This window comes from Lissotriton helveticus, chromosome 7 (assembly GCF_964261635.1).
Source record: "Lissotriton helveticus chromosome 7, aLisHel1.1, whole genome shotgun sequence".
Taxonomy (NCBI): domain Eukaryota; kingdom Metazoa; phylum Chordata; class Amphibia; order Caudata; family Salamandridae; genus Lissotriton; species Lissotriton helveticus.
The window spans coordinates 1,016,568,336-1,016,585,224 of record NC_136068.1 but is presented as its reverse complement, the minus strand read 5'-3'; the positions used below and the strand labels follow the sequence as shown (position 1 = coordinate 1,016,585,224).

The following is a 16,889-nucleotide window of genomic DNA, read 5'->3' as shown; positions in this document are numbered from 1 at the left end:
TTTTCAGATTTCCTCAAGGCGTTGCGTGAAGTTTGGTAAATCATTTCCTCTCTTTAATTTCATTAGTGACAATACATATCTGACTATGAGACAGTAATGACTGAAGCCATTATATGGTATTTTCCAAGGTTCCCAACAGGGTTTCTTTTGCTACGTTATAAGCTCATGGTCAGTCGTATCAGACAGGCTAAACATCACAAACAGTGCTGCACTTCCCTTGTCTGCCCCATTGAAGAGTTATTCTCATATCAGAATGAGCTATTTCGATGCTTCTACCTGGATGCCTGACTGTCAATCACCCTGAATATGCTTTTTCCAAGAATCCCACATTTGAACTCTTGTCACTTTTCCTAATCTTTTGGCCAGGAAATAATTTTAGCATCCAGAGTGTTTTTAATATCGATTTTGGTATCCTATCAGCCCAGGAGAGTTTTAGTTCCTCTGGCACCAAGACATCTTCAAAGGAAGCGTTGATGATTGCAGCAAATAAAGGAGCAACGCTATTTACGTTCCTCATCGATTTGGGTGGCAAAGGATCACTAGTGAGCTTATCACCTGAACTAAGGTCAGCCAAACACTGGTGATTGCTTGGTTATCGATCCTAAATGAGCCCTTAGAACATAGTCTTCTTTTGCTTCCTCAACTTAAAGGGTCTCTACTTTCTTAGGAGACTTGTCCATTCTTAGAGGAATTACAATCAAGGATATGATTGGAATATTGTTTTGCAAGGATAACATTTTCCCTTACTGTGGTATTTCTTTAAAATATTTTATCAGAGTATTTTCGTTTACATAAAGCAAATGTTGACGACAAATATCCTGTGCAAACTAGTTTTTGTGAAGGCCTGGTCTTAAAATGTATTCCAAATTTTTACAAAGCTAAATTCTCTTGTATATTGTTAGCCCTTTCGTTGCAATCTGCAATGATATAATGTAAGGGGAGAGGGGTATTCACATCGACAGCATTTAACTTCATGTAATTTAATGGTGAATGGTGTCTTCTATTCGATTGTTCACATTTTTTCAGGTCACACTGTAATTAGTCAGCTATCTCGGTACAGTACACATTCACAGCTGGTGTTTCATGTTCTGAACATGTGCATTTAAATCTAACCTTCAGAATTTTAAGGTCAAATCTACAGACGTCTTTGGAAAATTTAGAAAGCAATGGGAAGTATATCTGGGAGAGTTATGGAGGAGAAATTCAAAAGGGAAAATGGGACCCTGGTAAGTGACTACTTCTGCTAGATTTTTACTAAATCTGTATGTTTACCTACACCGAACATATAGTAGGAAAATGCTCAGAAAAATAAATGACTTCTCTGAGATGGGTCACGGAAAGCAGGGGGACTCCAGGGATGGGAGTGATTTATTGCACACAATATGAGGTTGAAGGGTATTCCAGGACTTTGGGTGGACATGTTTGATGTTGTATCTAAGGTGCTGGGCTAGTAACAGACACATATGTTTTAGAAGCTGTTCTGAGGAGAGCATTATCCCTCAAAAACAGCAAATCATGTGGGTGCCAGTGAGGCACTTGTGTGATGCTTCCTAAACTGTTTTTGGGGACACATAGGCAGAATCGCTCAACCAGTCCAGTTTTCAAGGCATCCTACTATCCACCAGCAGTCCTACTGTATGGCTGGTTCAGCCCTAAATTGTGGTTGCACAAAGGAAAATGGTACATGGGGCCAAGAGGGATCCTTTAAAAAAAATGGCGAGATAAACATGTTTCTCCAAAAGTCTATTTGGTACTACTTCGGTATCACAGCTTGAGCATCAAGGCTACCCTTTAGGAGAAACAGCATGTGTCACAATTGACACCATAGTGTAGCCAAAATGTATAAAGAACTTGAAAATGGAACCCAAGTTTACTGAGAGAAGAGAAATGTTTAGTTAAGATCACGAAGTAAAAAGCATCCCCAAGGAGATTAAGGGTGGTTCTAGCCAAGTACTCACAGCAGGACAATCAAGTGGCAACAAAAGGTACCTTGAATCATCCTCAAGCCTATGTTCAATATGGTTGCGGTACAAAGTGAGCTATGATGGAGTCGGGGATCGGGAGGGTCAAATCTACGCCAAGGTAGAACGTCTGGTGACAGGTTAGGAACAGAACCTGTTTAGATACATGATACCGGCTCACAGACAAAGTCTTTTTGAGGAAGAGCTGCAGGGCTTTTCTCCTAGGATCTTTCTGTCATCCGTGGGAATTACCTTGTAGGTATAGTCCAAGCAGAAGGCACTCCAAGCAGATCACAGTACTTCCAGCAGCTGCAGACTCGTTTGCCCCTCGGAGTCATTCAGGAGATTGATTGGTTACAATCTTGAACCAGTTCTTGCAGTAGAGTTCCTCTGTCCTGTCAGATTCTCAAGTGGTTTGTAGAACAATGACCGGGAAGGGGTATTTAAAGGGAGGGAATCAAACATATACCTTTCTTTGGTCGAAAGCAATTCTCCAGTCTCCCCAAATGTCCCATGCTTCAACGTGCCCTTTTTTACAGTGACAAAACGCTGCTCCTAGTAACCAGGCTACTTCCCATGTGCCGCTAACTTTCCATGCAATTGTTAGGGTTATTTTGTTACTGCTCATTGTAAGATGCCTGACATGCCAAAATGTAGTTAGCCAGTCCCATGGGAAAAGGGCTAATGTGAGCGGTCTGGGGGTAGCCGTTAATAAATGCAGTGCTCATGTTCAGCAAGCCTCAGTAATACCACAATCCAAACACACAAAAACAAATATTAAGCCAGGTGTCCCGCTATTACACAAAGCAGATGTTTGTCCTCACAGTGATCAAGGCCCAAGAGGCTCCTTCTTCTAATTGTGGGGTTGGACAGGAAGAGAGGTCGTACTTAAAAAGTCTTTCTGGCTAAGTTGTAGCATCAAAACGTTTCCCAGCTGTTCCCAGTGGAAACAAATCTCTGCCGTTCCCTTGCATGGGGCGATTTATTGAAGTTTAGTGGCTGCCTGAACTAGCTAACATAACTCAGGATGTTGAACATTGATTGCAGGGATTTCCGTGGTTAATCTGGGTGCATTAATTTGGTTTCCTATGTTTTTTTGCAAAAAAGAGATCCGCCTGTATTGTGACGGGACGTTTAGACAATGTTCATTATGTACTCGGGGATATGCCAGTTTCACATTCAGGATGGGTAATTTGGACAAGGTATTGCTGGGTGCAACATCTCCGATCTGGATGCTATTGAAGCTCTGGTTTGGAGGAAGTCGCTTGGCCTTCGGAGCCCCTTACCCTTGAAGCAGCAGAGTTAGGGCACTCACTTGGGTCTGGAGGTGTGCCCCTGCTGGGTATGTAAACGAGTTGGACAGAGCAAAATGTCCATAAGGTGATATTTTGTTGTCTTGAATTAAACTGAACAAATTCCCTCAGTGGTTCACACAAAAGGTAGTCCAATTCAAAAGCTTCACTTGATTTTGGAAATTGTAGGACCGAGGGAAAAATGTTGCAAACATAAACTAACCAGGTTCTAATATAAAAACATAGTACATATGATCTTATGTAGAACCTTGTCACAGAACTGACACCCCTAGAATATGTATGCATGTTGCATTGACGCAATTATGATACATAAATACTCAATGACAGGTTTAAATCCCAAACTAAGGTACATGCATACCATTTTTTGTGTAGGAATTTTGCTGTGTCTGGATATCACCAGTGCCTGGGATGGTATGGAATGGGGTAGAAGAATCCGTAGGTAGTATACAGGAAGGGAGGAGTCAACCCTCCGCCATATTGTGGAATGCTAATTTTTTGCTTGGCTTTAGGAAAAAAGCTCACCCTTTTGCTTTTGGAAAGTATGGTCTGAAAGTGGGATTTGACATACAAGCTTGGATGCTATCCTATGGCACAGTGGTATTGTCTTAATATAGATCAAGATGTATCAGCTGTCTTTCAGGTGAACAACAGCAATAGTGACCAGATTTTGAGAAGCAAATACTAGGACACGCTAGACATAGAAGTGGGGTAGGCCATTGAAAATGAAAGTAGGGGTACTGCACGGCCACCATCCTGGAGCCACTAATGGCCCTGGAGACCACTGTCCCACAGGGCTGGCTCCTTCTATCTCCTGAGGTGCCCACCCTCGGAAGACAGCAGTTTTCTTTTGCATGGTGGAGCTGTGACAGCTCCCGCCAAGCAAGAGCCAACACTAACTCGTCTCCCAGCAAGCGGAAGCTATCAAACTGCTCCTGCTTGCTGAAAGCTGAGTTTTCATCTGTTTCCCTGCCCGCTGTCATGCAGGCAGGGAAACAGATGAAAGAATTGCTCCACACACTGGGAACACATGAACACTCTTTCGTTATACTAACATAACATTGTTGAGGTCACAGCCCAGGAACAACACTGTGTACTCTGCAATGCGAGACTTTGCAAAGTTGAATTTGTAACCAAAGTCCGCAAAGTTACAAATTATGCGGTCAACGCGACACAGATGCGCCCAAAGCTCGTCGTCTGTGAGATAGATGTCATCCACATACAAACACGCATCCGTGTCCACTCTCTAAGAGAGAGACAATGCGGGCAGCAAACGCGCCTGGACTATTTTTATAGCCCTTTGGCAAACGTTTGTATTGGCGTTATTTGCCGCCACTTGTAAAACTGGTCCATTGGGAACTAAGACCATCTAAATTGTGGGCAAAAAAAACATTGGAAATGTCAAGTGTGGTTTTAAACCGTTTACGCACAAGACCATCCACTAAAGCAGAGCCGTGGGTATTCTGTACTGCACAGGTACGACAATGCGAGTTCAAATGCCGGTAATCCAATACCAAACGGAACAAGCCGTCTGGCTTGGTCACAGTAAAAAGATGGTTATTCATTGATGACACACAAGTTTCAATCACACCTTGATATTCCAATTGTTCAAGGATTTCCGCAACGGAAGCCTTAGCTTCGCGTCGGATGGAATATTGAGGTTGAGGCTGTGGAATAGACCGTAAGGGAATCTCGTGGTGTGGGGAAAATCTATCCCAACCACAGTGTGTACGGTAGAGAGCAGGTGCAAGGGCTTTAGCCCACTCTTCTGCAAAATTCAGCGCATGCTCCTTTTAAACAGTGTGCGTGAAACTAGGGAGGATCACCTCCTCCCCTCTCGGAACTGCAAGAACAAAAGGTGGGGGCCAGTCAGCCTCCACTAACAAAATATCATGGGTAGTCATAAGATTTTCCCAAAATACCCCTTTCATGGTACGTTGTTTGTCACCTTCAATTAAAAGGACTATGTTATAAAGTCTATCAGGGGGAGCTACTCTGGTATCAGCTGTCTCCACAACAACATACTGGTCAGTCGCTGTCACCTTCAGTAGTGGACGCAGGGCCTCTCGCACTATGGTAATCTCCGCTGCGCTGTCCAGCAAGGTCAGAGCCCAGGTCAGATTCTGATGCTGCGTTCTCACTATCTGTGGCATATCTCGCTGTTAAAGCGGCAACTTTCTTTTTCTGAAACTGGGGTGGGGCTGGTCGCGTCCCTGCTGGTTGATGAGGACGAGGAGTCCTGAAAAGAACGAGCAGAGCGTTGTTCAGAAACTTGAAAACGATCAGGAGATTTTCACGTCGCGCGATCGCGCAAGTCATAAACACGTTCTGTAGGTGCAGGCACTGGAGATGCAGGACGTGACCCCTGTTTCTGTTGTTGTTGTTTACCCTGTTTTTGTTTTTTCGGCCAATTTTGCTTCTTAGCCTTGGGCTGGTCGTCAGTTTCCGACTTCTGCCCATGGGGTTGTTTTTTCTCTTTTGTAGAAAAAGGCTTCACACCCAAACTGTTACGGCCCACGGTTTTATAAGCCGCCGTAATAATCCTCGGTAACTGACGGGGTTTATCAGCATCGGGAACCGCCTGCAAAGCATTAGACACCTGAAAGCTTACCGCATCTCCCTTGACATTTGCAAGTACGAGATCGGAAACTACGTCAAAACTGCCGCAGAGCCGCATACCCAATTCAACCGCTGCCTCAGATCCGTGCTCATCTTGAACACGCTTAATGACCGAGGGAAGGACGGTCATTGACGGAGTGCCAAAGCACCTCGTGTACACCGCCGCAAAAATCTTACTCCAAGACTCACAGTCACCTGCCTCTGGTATCAAGTCTTTCAGCAAACTAATTGTCAGAATCCTGTCTTTTTCAACAGGAGTCGTATTAGGAAATACTGCTTCCAGTTGGTCAAATTTCTCGGCAAGCCAGAAAGGCATATCATCCTTATCCTGGGGGCGCTTGCCCATCACTGCATTAACCATAACAGGACTAAGCTTCACACCTCCCGGTCCTGCTGGAAGCGCCGCAGCACCTGGGGCCCGCCTGGGAGATTGCGGGTAATGTATTGCACTACACTAACGACCGAATTACACTAGTCGCAACTGCATGTAGCGGCCGCAAGTCTGCAACGGGAACCGCTCCATGTCGAGGATGCGGTGTAAATCCAGCCAAATCAGGCCAGGTAGCGCTTGGAATGGACAAAGGACCTAATCGTGAGATTAACAAAGAGTGGGGTATAGCGCCACTAAACCAAACACGATGCTGCCAAGCATTAATTGGAACCTCCTGTGTTCTATATGGAACATATTCCTGAGGCACGGCAGTAGCAGTATAAGTGTTGAACACATTAGTGTTTGCGTTCACAGCCGGGGAGGTCACCCACGAATAGAAAATTTCGTATGGGTTAGCTACTTCCGCACTTACCACCATAATAACTGCCATGCCCTCTAACCCGACGTTATAAGCCTGCAAATGATTGCGAACCGCAATTCGACTATGCTGGGGTATGTCAATGTCAGCCATAGTGACACAGTAAGAAAGAGGTACAACAAAAAACTACCTAGCACAAATGGGTAGTAATTCAAAAGGAAGCCATTTGAAAAGATTCAAGCTTGAAAAGACCTATGTAACGATGGGTAGGTTTGTCCAACACCACTGTCTTCTGGAAATAATAGTGAAGGGGGTTAAGGATTGACAGAAGCACTACTCAAGTGTCATGTAATAAGACCACCAACGATTGGGTGCCATGTCGCAGGGATTCTGCTCCTACACAGAACTGTGCATAGAGACCTAGAACCTCAGTGAATTAGGGTGTACCAAAACTCACCCCAGTATCCAAAATCCCCTACCAGACTAGCAATCAGTGTCTCATACCCCCAATGATTAGACAACCCAGAACATGGACTTAGAACACCTCAGGTAACGTGGAACACATGAACACTCTTTCGTTATACTAACATACCAATCCAAAACGAGGAGTAAATGAAGACACGTGCAAGTTTGAAATTTTTATTTCTAATGCCGTGTTCTCAAGCGCAGTATCTTAGCTAATACAAGCAAACATATTATAAGCAACAAGGTTATCAGCATAGTTACTAGTCCTTAAAATACAAAGGGAGAAAGCATGTTAAAATGCGAAAGGGAAGAAGGCTAAATGGCACCTAAGTCTTACCCTCCCTTGCTAGTATATTATATTATATATATATAATATATCTAAAGAAGGTCTCTTTGGGTTTTAGAAGGGCGGCCCCATACCTCTGATCTTGGTGGAAAGGGATCCCATCATCTTCCACCAGCTCTCTGCATGCGAATATTCATCAAGTGTGTGTGCATGCTCTGCGCAGTGCATTATTAAAAGCGCCTAAAGCTGCATATGTGTTATGTCTAGAACGTGCGCAGATCAGACCTCACAACAACCACTGTGTTGAAATAACCTTGAAGGCCTCGGCACTCACTGTTCAGACATAGCTTACCAAGCAAAGCTGATACAATAGGAAAACATATTATTCTCGTGTGAAGCAAAATATTCTACTAGTCTCAAAGCTCTAATAACAATATGTGCCGTGTGCAGAAAGCAGCAGAAAGGTAAAATGGCGTTTAAACTTCTAATAAGCTCATGCTAACTTAACACAGTGTGAAGGCAAAGCCTATCTATACGACAGCCTCCCCAATCCCCTAACCTACCACCTAACATCCCGCAGAGTTCGTCAAATAGGCATAGCACTGGGGGCTGCACATCAGACTATTCTCTCCCTCTGGGGATCCACCTCTATACCGACACATCTGAACTGGTTGCACCGCTTGTGGGTGGTCCTAGGGATGGAGAGACTTTCCCATACACTTATCTGTCGGGGAGACACTTTCAACACCACATGGCGCATGTTTATATGTATTTTGTTATTTTATATATTTATATAGCACAACTAATACCCATAGGTGTCTAGCGCTTAACATGCAACCTCCTGCCAGCCATGAGGAATGAAGACTGAAAAAGGGAAAGAAAAAGAAGCAAATCGCCGTGACTAGGCCTTAAAAAGTCAAGTCTTCAGACCCTTCCTGATAGATATCAGGTCTAGTGAGTTTTTCAGTGAGAGTGTCAATTGATTCCACAGTCTGGTAGAACTTCCACCAGTAGATGTGAAGAGGACCGCGACATTCTGAAAGGTGTGTACCAGCAGAAGTGGTCAATCAGACATGCAGAGCCCTGGTTGTACAGAGCCCTAAAGGCAATGCAGAGTGCCTTAAACGTCATCCTTTTTTCCATCGGGAGCCAGTGAAGAGAATTAAGGTCCGCCTTTGCAGAAGCATATTTTGCTAGTTTAAAAAACAAACGGTGGCTGAATTCTGTAAGACCTGCATTTAGACAAGGAGGGCTTTGTTAATTAGGATCAGAAGGCTATTGCAGTAGTCCAGCCTTGAGAGAACTAATGCAGAAACCACTGTTTTCTGTAGGTCAGGTGGTAAAGGGGAAGACTTTCCTCAGGATCTTTAATGTGTCGCAGATAGCTGAGGTGATTGCATTCACATGGTTGGGGAATGAGGGGGTGGTGTCAAAGATGACTCCCAGGTTCCTTGCCTGGGGGACTGGGATGGGGAGGGGGCCAAGTTCGATAGGCCACAAGTCCGAGGACCAGAGGGAAACATCTCTGCTGAAAAGAAGAACCGCTGTCTTATTGGAGTTCAGTTTGAGACAGTTCTCTGACATCCATCTACTCACCTGTCCCATACAAGCATGAAAGTTATGAATAGTGTTGCAGGAATCCTCTGAGATGGATACTAATATCTGGGTGTCATCGGTGTCCGACACCATGGCAAATCCAAAGGATTTGAGGAGCCTGGTCAGGGGAATCACATACAGATTAAAAAGAGTCAGGCTAAGGGACGAGCCCTGTAAGACCCCACATGGAAGATTAGAACTCTGAGAGCTAAGGTCATCCATCTCCACAAATTATTCCCGGTTGGAAAGGAAGGAGTTGAACAATGATAGGGCGGTGCCGGCGATGCCTATTTCTTGAAGACGCAGTAGTAACAAGCCATGATCCACCGTGTCGAACGCTGACGACAGATCCAATAGGATCAGTGTCGCCATGCCTCCCTTGTCTACAGAGTGCCTAATTTCTTCAGACGCCATGATCAGTGCCAGCTCGGTGCTGTGTCCACCTTGGACACCATATTGAGTGAATCCAGAATGTCATTGTTACTAATATACATTCTTGATTCATATATTTTTCAAGAGCTTTTGCTGGCAGTGGCAGGCGAGCTATCAGGCGATAGTTACCGGGATCTGCTTTATCCAGATTTTTTTTTTTAATGGTGGTAAAATTAAGGTCACTTCCATATTTTAGGGAAAATACCAGATTGGAGAGCAATATTCAATAGCTCTGTGAGGTGCCAGGCTATCGGTCGATTGCAGAGAGTATGATCTTGGGAGGGCCAGGAATTCCAAGAACTGACTTGCCCCAGTTATTTGCATATATTGAGGCTTACGGATTCATCTCATGCTGGACATGGTGACACCACACAATGAGGAATGCAAAAACAACAGTTGATGGACAGAATGCAGAACAATCTCATACATTCACCCCTGTACAGAGATCTTGGCCTAAATCCATCGTTTTTTTGCACTCCACACCACCCCAGTTCAGACATGGCCATATGCAAATCAGCCTTGACCCTGTGCCTCATGGGAACAGTCCAGCCCGAACTCCCGAGCCATGTCTTCCCTGGACCGGAATCAAGCATCCTAGGACCGGTTTCTGGCTATCAGCCATCATCAGCCAGGATAGCTTAACTCCAGTGGTGTGGAGAGCACGGGACTCACGTCTGAGCATACCCATCCCACTCGGGGTGACAAATGTAAAAACAACAGTTGATGGACAGAATGCAGAACAATGTCATACATTCTTCCCAGTACAGAGATCTGGGCCTACGGGCCTATATATTGAGGCTTACGGATTCATCTCATGCTGGACATGGTGACACCACACAATGAGATGCCCCCACATAGACATGGGAGCAGATTAATTGCTAGATACAGGGCAATTGGTAGCTGGGGGGGGGGGTTAATTTGGGGGGCTGTGTGCGGGGGGGGGGGGTATTTGTTCCTTATACGTTATTGAAATGTCATGTCTCAATCGATATTCTTATGCCAGTTTTCAACTAATAGTATGTAATATGACAATAAAACCAATTTAAACCATAAAAGGACTTTCTGAAATTTTATTGCTGGTAAAATTCAAATTATGATTTAAAGAAGTCAGAAATGGTTCAATAATTAGCAGGAATAAGGCAGGTGATAGAGGACAGCCCTGTGTAGTCCCTTGTTTTAACAGGAAAGAATCGTGCCCCCAGTTCTGATTCTGGCACTTGGATTAGAATAAAGAGCCATAGTCATCCTTATAAAATTGTCTCCAAGTCAATATTTGTAAGTACTACATGAAGAAAATACCAGGACACCTTTTCAAAAGCCTTTTCGGCATGCAGTCTTATTATTACCACTTAAGATGATTTGTTTCTAGTTATATTAATGGAGCAACCATATAATATTGTCAATAGCAAGTCTGCCCTCATGAACTCTACTTGATTAGAGCCAATTAAGGAGAGTAAGATTTTCTCACGTCTGCACTTCAGAATATTTGCATATAATTTTCAGTCCGAATTTGGTAGCGATGTAGACCTGTGGGGGCAGATTTACAATAACTGGCGCATCCCTGCATATCAGCAGGGATGCGCCAGTTATTGTGCGCCACGGCTCCACCACCATGGATGCGCCGCATTTAGAATGCGGCGTACCAGGGGCAAAAATGGCACTGATGCGTGACGCATCTGTGCCATAAAGGAGGCGCATTGCTGGAGTTGCAACGCAGCTCCAGCAATGCTCTGGGGGGCCCTATCTTTCCAATGCTACGTCAATCCTTATGCCTGCTTCAAGCAGGTGCAGGGTTTTGACGCAGCATGGGCTCAAAAGTGACTGAGTGAAATCTTGTAGATATCCCTCAGCTACTTTTAGGAGGCTTTCCTGCACCGGAATGCCCCCACTGCGCAGGAACGCCTACTTCTGGCGCAGTGCTTTACAACGTGTCACATCTCCCAGATGCGTCACGTTGTAAATACCCCGCAGCATGGTGCATCTTTTGCGCCGCCGCTGCGTCACACAAGTGACATAACGGCAGCGTAAAAGAGGCACAAGGGGCTTGTAAATCTGCCCCGTAGTTTTTAAGGGAGACTTAAATGTTTCCCTTCTTTGGGAATAAGTGTTATCAGCTCCTCGACTGTCGTGCCTGCAATTATTAAATATTTTAAAAAATGACAAAAGGGGTCAAATAAGGGTTATTTCAGAGTCACCTCAGAGACAAAACTTTTGTAGAGGTGGGTAGTAAATAGGGCTGGGTGTAGTTTCCATAGCGCCACTAAATACACTACGCAGAATTTGGGAAAAAATGTGTGGAAAACGAGGGCACGTCCTGAGGGTCTGTGTGCCCGGGACAGGGGTCCCTCGTGCCTGGGCAGGCTCCCCGATATCCCAGGCATGGCTGGGTTGGAAAGCAGGGACCGGCCCCAGGGCCTGGGTTTCGGTCAGGGCCTGGGGTTTGAGAGCCCCCGTCCTGTGGCCTGCCAATAGTCCATCTGCCGGGTACAAGGGTCTCTGGTGCAGAGCCCCGGAGACCTGCAAGGCTCCATGGGTCCCGGGCAGTCCTCCCCTGGGCGGCTGGGCCCCAGGAGCGCCTGCGGGCCTCCCCATGCCTGAGGCCCAGCGTGGGGTATCAGAGACCCCCTGAACCCTTCAGCCCCCGAGCCCTTCAGCCCCCGAGCCCTGCAGCCCCGAGCCCTGCAGCCCCGAGCCCTGCAAGGGCAGACGGGAGCCCTCCTGCGAAGGCTCGGGGCAGGCAGATTTGTCGTTATTTCAGTCCCGGCCATCTGGTTGCACGCAATGCTTTCCAATTGGGTGACCAGATGACCGGGCTTCCCTGGAAGTCCCGATGAGGGGCCATTTGCCTCCCCGATCCCAGCGAGGGCTCCAGGAGGTCGGGCGCCTCCACGCCCTATGTCCCCTCTGTCACTCGGTGCGCGTGGGTTCCCAGAAAGAGGGGTAGCCTTCCTCCGGATTACTGGGGGCAGGGTATTGCGGGACACCCTCCCGGGCTGGCGGTTCTCTACCGGTTACCAGATGGGCTATGCTCGGACAACACCTCTCCTCCATCTGGGGGCTCCGGCCCACGGCGTGGCAAAGTGCCCGGTATGGGCTCCATGGGTCCCGTGCAGTCCTCCCCCGGGTGTCCGGGCCTGAGAGCTCTGGTGGTCCTCCCCGTGCCTTTGTTCCAGCCGGGGTCTCTGAGCCCCCAGGAAGTGGAGCCCCCAATGCCCTGCGTGGGCAGGCGAGAGCCCTACTGTGAAGGCTCGGGTGGGCAGCTGGGAGTCCTTTCGGTCCCGACCATCATGTCGCACCTTTCCCCTTCGCCATCTGGTCGCACGCAATGCTTTCCAATGGGGCGACCAGATGGCCGGGCTTCCCTGGAAGTCCCGATGAGGGGCTACTCGCCTCCCTGATCCCAGCAAGGGCTCCAAGAGGTCGGCTGCGTCCGTGCCTAGGGTCCCCTCCATCTTGCGGTGCGCACAGGTTACCAGAAAGGGGGGTAGTCTTCTTCCAGATTACTAGGGACAACGTACTCTGGGACCCCCCTCGGCCTAGCGATCCTCAGCCGGCAGCTGGATGGGCCAGGATGCTGCCCCAGCCCTGGGCCCATCCTGGGGCCTGCCGTGTGGCAGGCTGTACTGGATGGGGTCCTGCAGGGCTCGAGGAGCCTCCCCATGTTGAGCTGGGTCCAGGGGTCCCGGGGAGAGTGGTCTCCCCACACCAGGCTCTGTCCTCGGTCCTGCTGCGTGGCAGGGTACGCGAACGAGGTCCCGCGGGCCCAGGTAGGCTTCCCCTGTGCCTCTGGGCCAGGGAGCCCCAGCTGGGTCCAGGGGCTCTGCCTGGCCCCAGGTCTGGGGCTCTGGTCATGGGCCCTGTCCCCCAGTGTTCCGGACTACCAAAGGCCCAAGATGGGGTTCCGTTGTGCCCGGGGAGCCTCCCCTTCCTCGGCTGGGTTCAGGAGCTCCGGCCGCGGCCCCGATTTCCCTGGGGAGCGTGGCCTCCCCACCCCGGGTTCCGTCCTTGGTCCTGCCGCGTGGCAGGGTGCCCCGGATGGAGTCCGGCAGGCCGGGAGAGGCTTCCCCTGTGCCTCTGGGCCTGGGAGCCCCGGCTGGGTCCAGGGGCCCCGTTGGGTCCCGGGTCGGGTGTTAAGGCCCTGGGCCCTGTCCCCCAGCCTGTGGCACTGCCAAAGGCCCAGGATGGGGTTCCGTTGTGCCCGGGAGCCTCCCCTTGCTTTGCTGGGTTCAGGAGCTCCGGCCGGGGCCCCTGAAGGCCCATGGGAAGGTGGCCTCCCCACCCTGGGCTCCGTCCTTGTTCCTGCCGCATAGCAGGGTGCCCAGGACGGGGTCCGGAGGGCCCGGGGAGGCGTCCCCTGTGCCTCCGGGGTTGGGATACCCGGCTGGGTCCATGGGCCCCGTCGGGCCCCGGGTTGGGTGCTCTGGCCCTGGGCCCTGTCCCCCGGCCTGCTGCTCCACCAAGGGCCCAGGACAGGGGTCCGTCAGTCCCGTGCAGGCCTCCCCTGCTTGTCAGGTGCCCGCGGGCCTCACAGCCTCCATGGCTGGGCCCAACTGGGGCCTTGGGCCTCTGGCCCCCCATGCCCCGGCGCCCGCTCAATCTTTCATTGGGACACAGAGTGACCAGATGGCTTCTCTTTCGTGCCCGGCCATCTGGTCGCACCTTTCCCCTCGGCCATCAGGTCACACCTGCGGCCGAGGCGGCCCCTGCCCAGGAAGCCAGCTCTTTCTTGATTCTGTGGGTGGTGGTGCATGGCCGTTCTTAGTTGGTGGAGCGATTTGTCTGGTTAATTCCGATAACGAACAAAACTCCTCTATGCTAACTAGTTACGCGACCCCCAGCGGTCGGCGTCCAACTTCTTAGAGGGACAAGTGGTGTTCAGCCACACGAGATCGAGCAATAACAGGTCTGTGATGCCCTTAGATGTCCGCAGCTGCACACGCACTACACTGAATGGTAGTGTGTCTACCCTTCGCCGACAGGTGCGGGAAACCCGCTGAACCCCGTTTGTGATAGGGATTGGGGATTGCAATTATTTCCCATAAACGAGGAATTCCCAGTAAGTGCGGGTCATAAGCTACCGTTGATTAAGTCCCCGCCCTTTGTACACACCGCCCGTTGCTACTACCGATTGGATGGTTTAGTGAGGTACTCGGATCGGCCCCGCCGGGATCGGCAACGGCCCTGGCGTAGCGCCAAGAAGACGATTAAACTCGACTATCTAGAGGAAGTAAAAGTCGTAACAAGGTTTCCGTAGGTGAACCTGCGGAAGGATCATTAACGGCGGTGCAGCCCGAGCGACTGACGGCGCCAGCCCGAAGCACTCGGCTGCCTCCTGCAAGCACGCACCCTAGGCACAGGGCCCGGCCCTGGCCTGGCACGCCCCGGCTGGCGGAGAGGTCCGCGGTTATATGGGGCACCTGGGTGAGGACCCGGACTTTGGCGTGCCTCCTCCCCCTGGGGAGGGTCCATTTACCTTTATTGTCTTTAATTGTTAGAGGTTGATCTTTCATTTGTTTATGCATGAGATAGCTCGCTAAGATTTTAACAGCCTTATTTCTTTCGCAAAGGTTGATAGAGACATGTTTGATAGTCCTCTGACCTGCTCTGTTGCTCAAGAACGTATCATATTCAGACTTTTTACTGTTCGGAAGGTCTATAAGTCTTACACCATTTTATGATCTGTAATATAATTGCAATTTCTTAATTTCTTCTGCTAGTAAATTCAATTTTTAATTTGCTATTTTATTAATTTAAAATCAAATATTTATCAAGGAACCTCTAATAGTGGCTTTGAAGGCATCCTAGTGTACTTGTGGTTGGTGTCTTATTTTGTACAACATAAAAGTGTGATCATAGAGTGGTGTGATAATACCATGGGTGCTGTTATTAATGTGAGCATTGAAGAAACTAGGAAATTGGAAATTCTATTTGATAATGGGTTTGGTGTGGGTGGGGAAGAAAATGTAGTCTCAATTGTTTAGGTGTTATATATGATATTTGTCACAGTTTCTGTTGTATGAGTTTGTGTGCCAGGGAGGGCCACACTTTCAATTTATACAAGCAATCTAATGTTAGGTCACATACTATGTTAAAGTCACCTCCAATAATGACAGTTGCGTCTTTTCAAGTAAACCGTTTATAGTGCTCCTGAATTTCATATCACTAATATTTGGTGCAAATATGCTAAAAGTATAGAAAGCCTTCCCCTTTTTCTCCCTTCTGTATCAGTATAACTTTCAATAAATGCAAACTTGGAATGTTTATCTAATCGTAATTACCCCGTTTTTCTTTTTAATAGCTCACCTAGTTACCAAGTAACATAATCTCCCCTTTAAACTTATGTAGGTAAACTAACATTTTGCACCTTTTAACTGGATGGTTACTACCTTTAACATTTAGTGATACCGACTTTAGTGTATCATTTGACTGAGTCGCCAAATTCTGGGGAACAGCTGGTTGAAGCATGGATAAACGATGCCATATACCAGGTGTGATGTAAGGAATATAATTACATTTAAAAAAATATATTTCTGAACACAAAATGATGTGTAACCAAAAACCTTAAACGTCCAGCTGACCCTCATGCATTCCTCCCACTCTGACTTTGGGTTGTAGTTGTGTGTTAGCCGACAAAGAAGATTTATAGCAGCACCTTAATCAAAATCCATAAATGATCAAACTTGTGTTGTTCATATGTTGAACAAACAATGTGTGAAATATCTTTTTTTACAAACTTTAAGCAACAAAGATCCAAGGCAAAAACTGGATATGTTACTCTTAGTCTGTAGAAATCTAAGGAATAGATAATTTCTTGGGTTAGCAGCCCTGATAGATATGCTTTATAACTTAACATTTGTCTTCAAGCTAAAAAAATACAATATTAGCCCTTTAGACTTAGATCTTAACAAGACATATCTGGTGGTACAACTATCAGCTAGATTCATCAAAGAAAATTTGCTCGCAAAGCACCAGATTCTGAGAATCTGGCCCTTTGCGAGTGCAATTTTTGCATTTGGGATTCATCATCCCAAATGCAAAAATCGCTAATTCCGAAATCGCATATTTGCGAGGAATTGCATTTAAGGAATCTCTATTTGAAATTCCTTAAATGCAATTCATCAACCATTTTCAATTTGCAAATTCGCAATATCTGGCCGCTATTTACCACGAAGTCAGACTTCGTGGTAAATAGCGAAAACGCAGAAAAATGCACTTTAGTGCATTTTTCTGAGTGGTATGTTACACACACACATGTCCTTTGGACATGTGTGTGCGCAACATCTGGCTACATTTGCTTTTCAGGGGTGCTACAGGGTGTCCTTTGGACACCCCTGGCACCCTTGAAATCGCATCCTTATTTGCGATTAGCAAATTGCTAATCGCAAATAAGGAATAACTTAGGCCCATAGGAATGAATGGGGAGTTATTCCTTATTTGCGATTAGCAATTTGCTAATCGCAAATAAGGAAGA

At 47.5% G+C, this 16,889-nt stretch overlaps 1 protein-coding gene across 1 annotated transcript in view; it reads left to right on the top strand.

Annotated features, from left to right (window-relative positions):
- ADAM19 (ADAM metallopeptidase domain 19) overlaps window positions 1–16,889 on the top strand; it is a 353,591-nt gene that overhangs the window by 244,581 nt on the left and 92,121 nt on the right. The window lies entirely within an intron of this gene.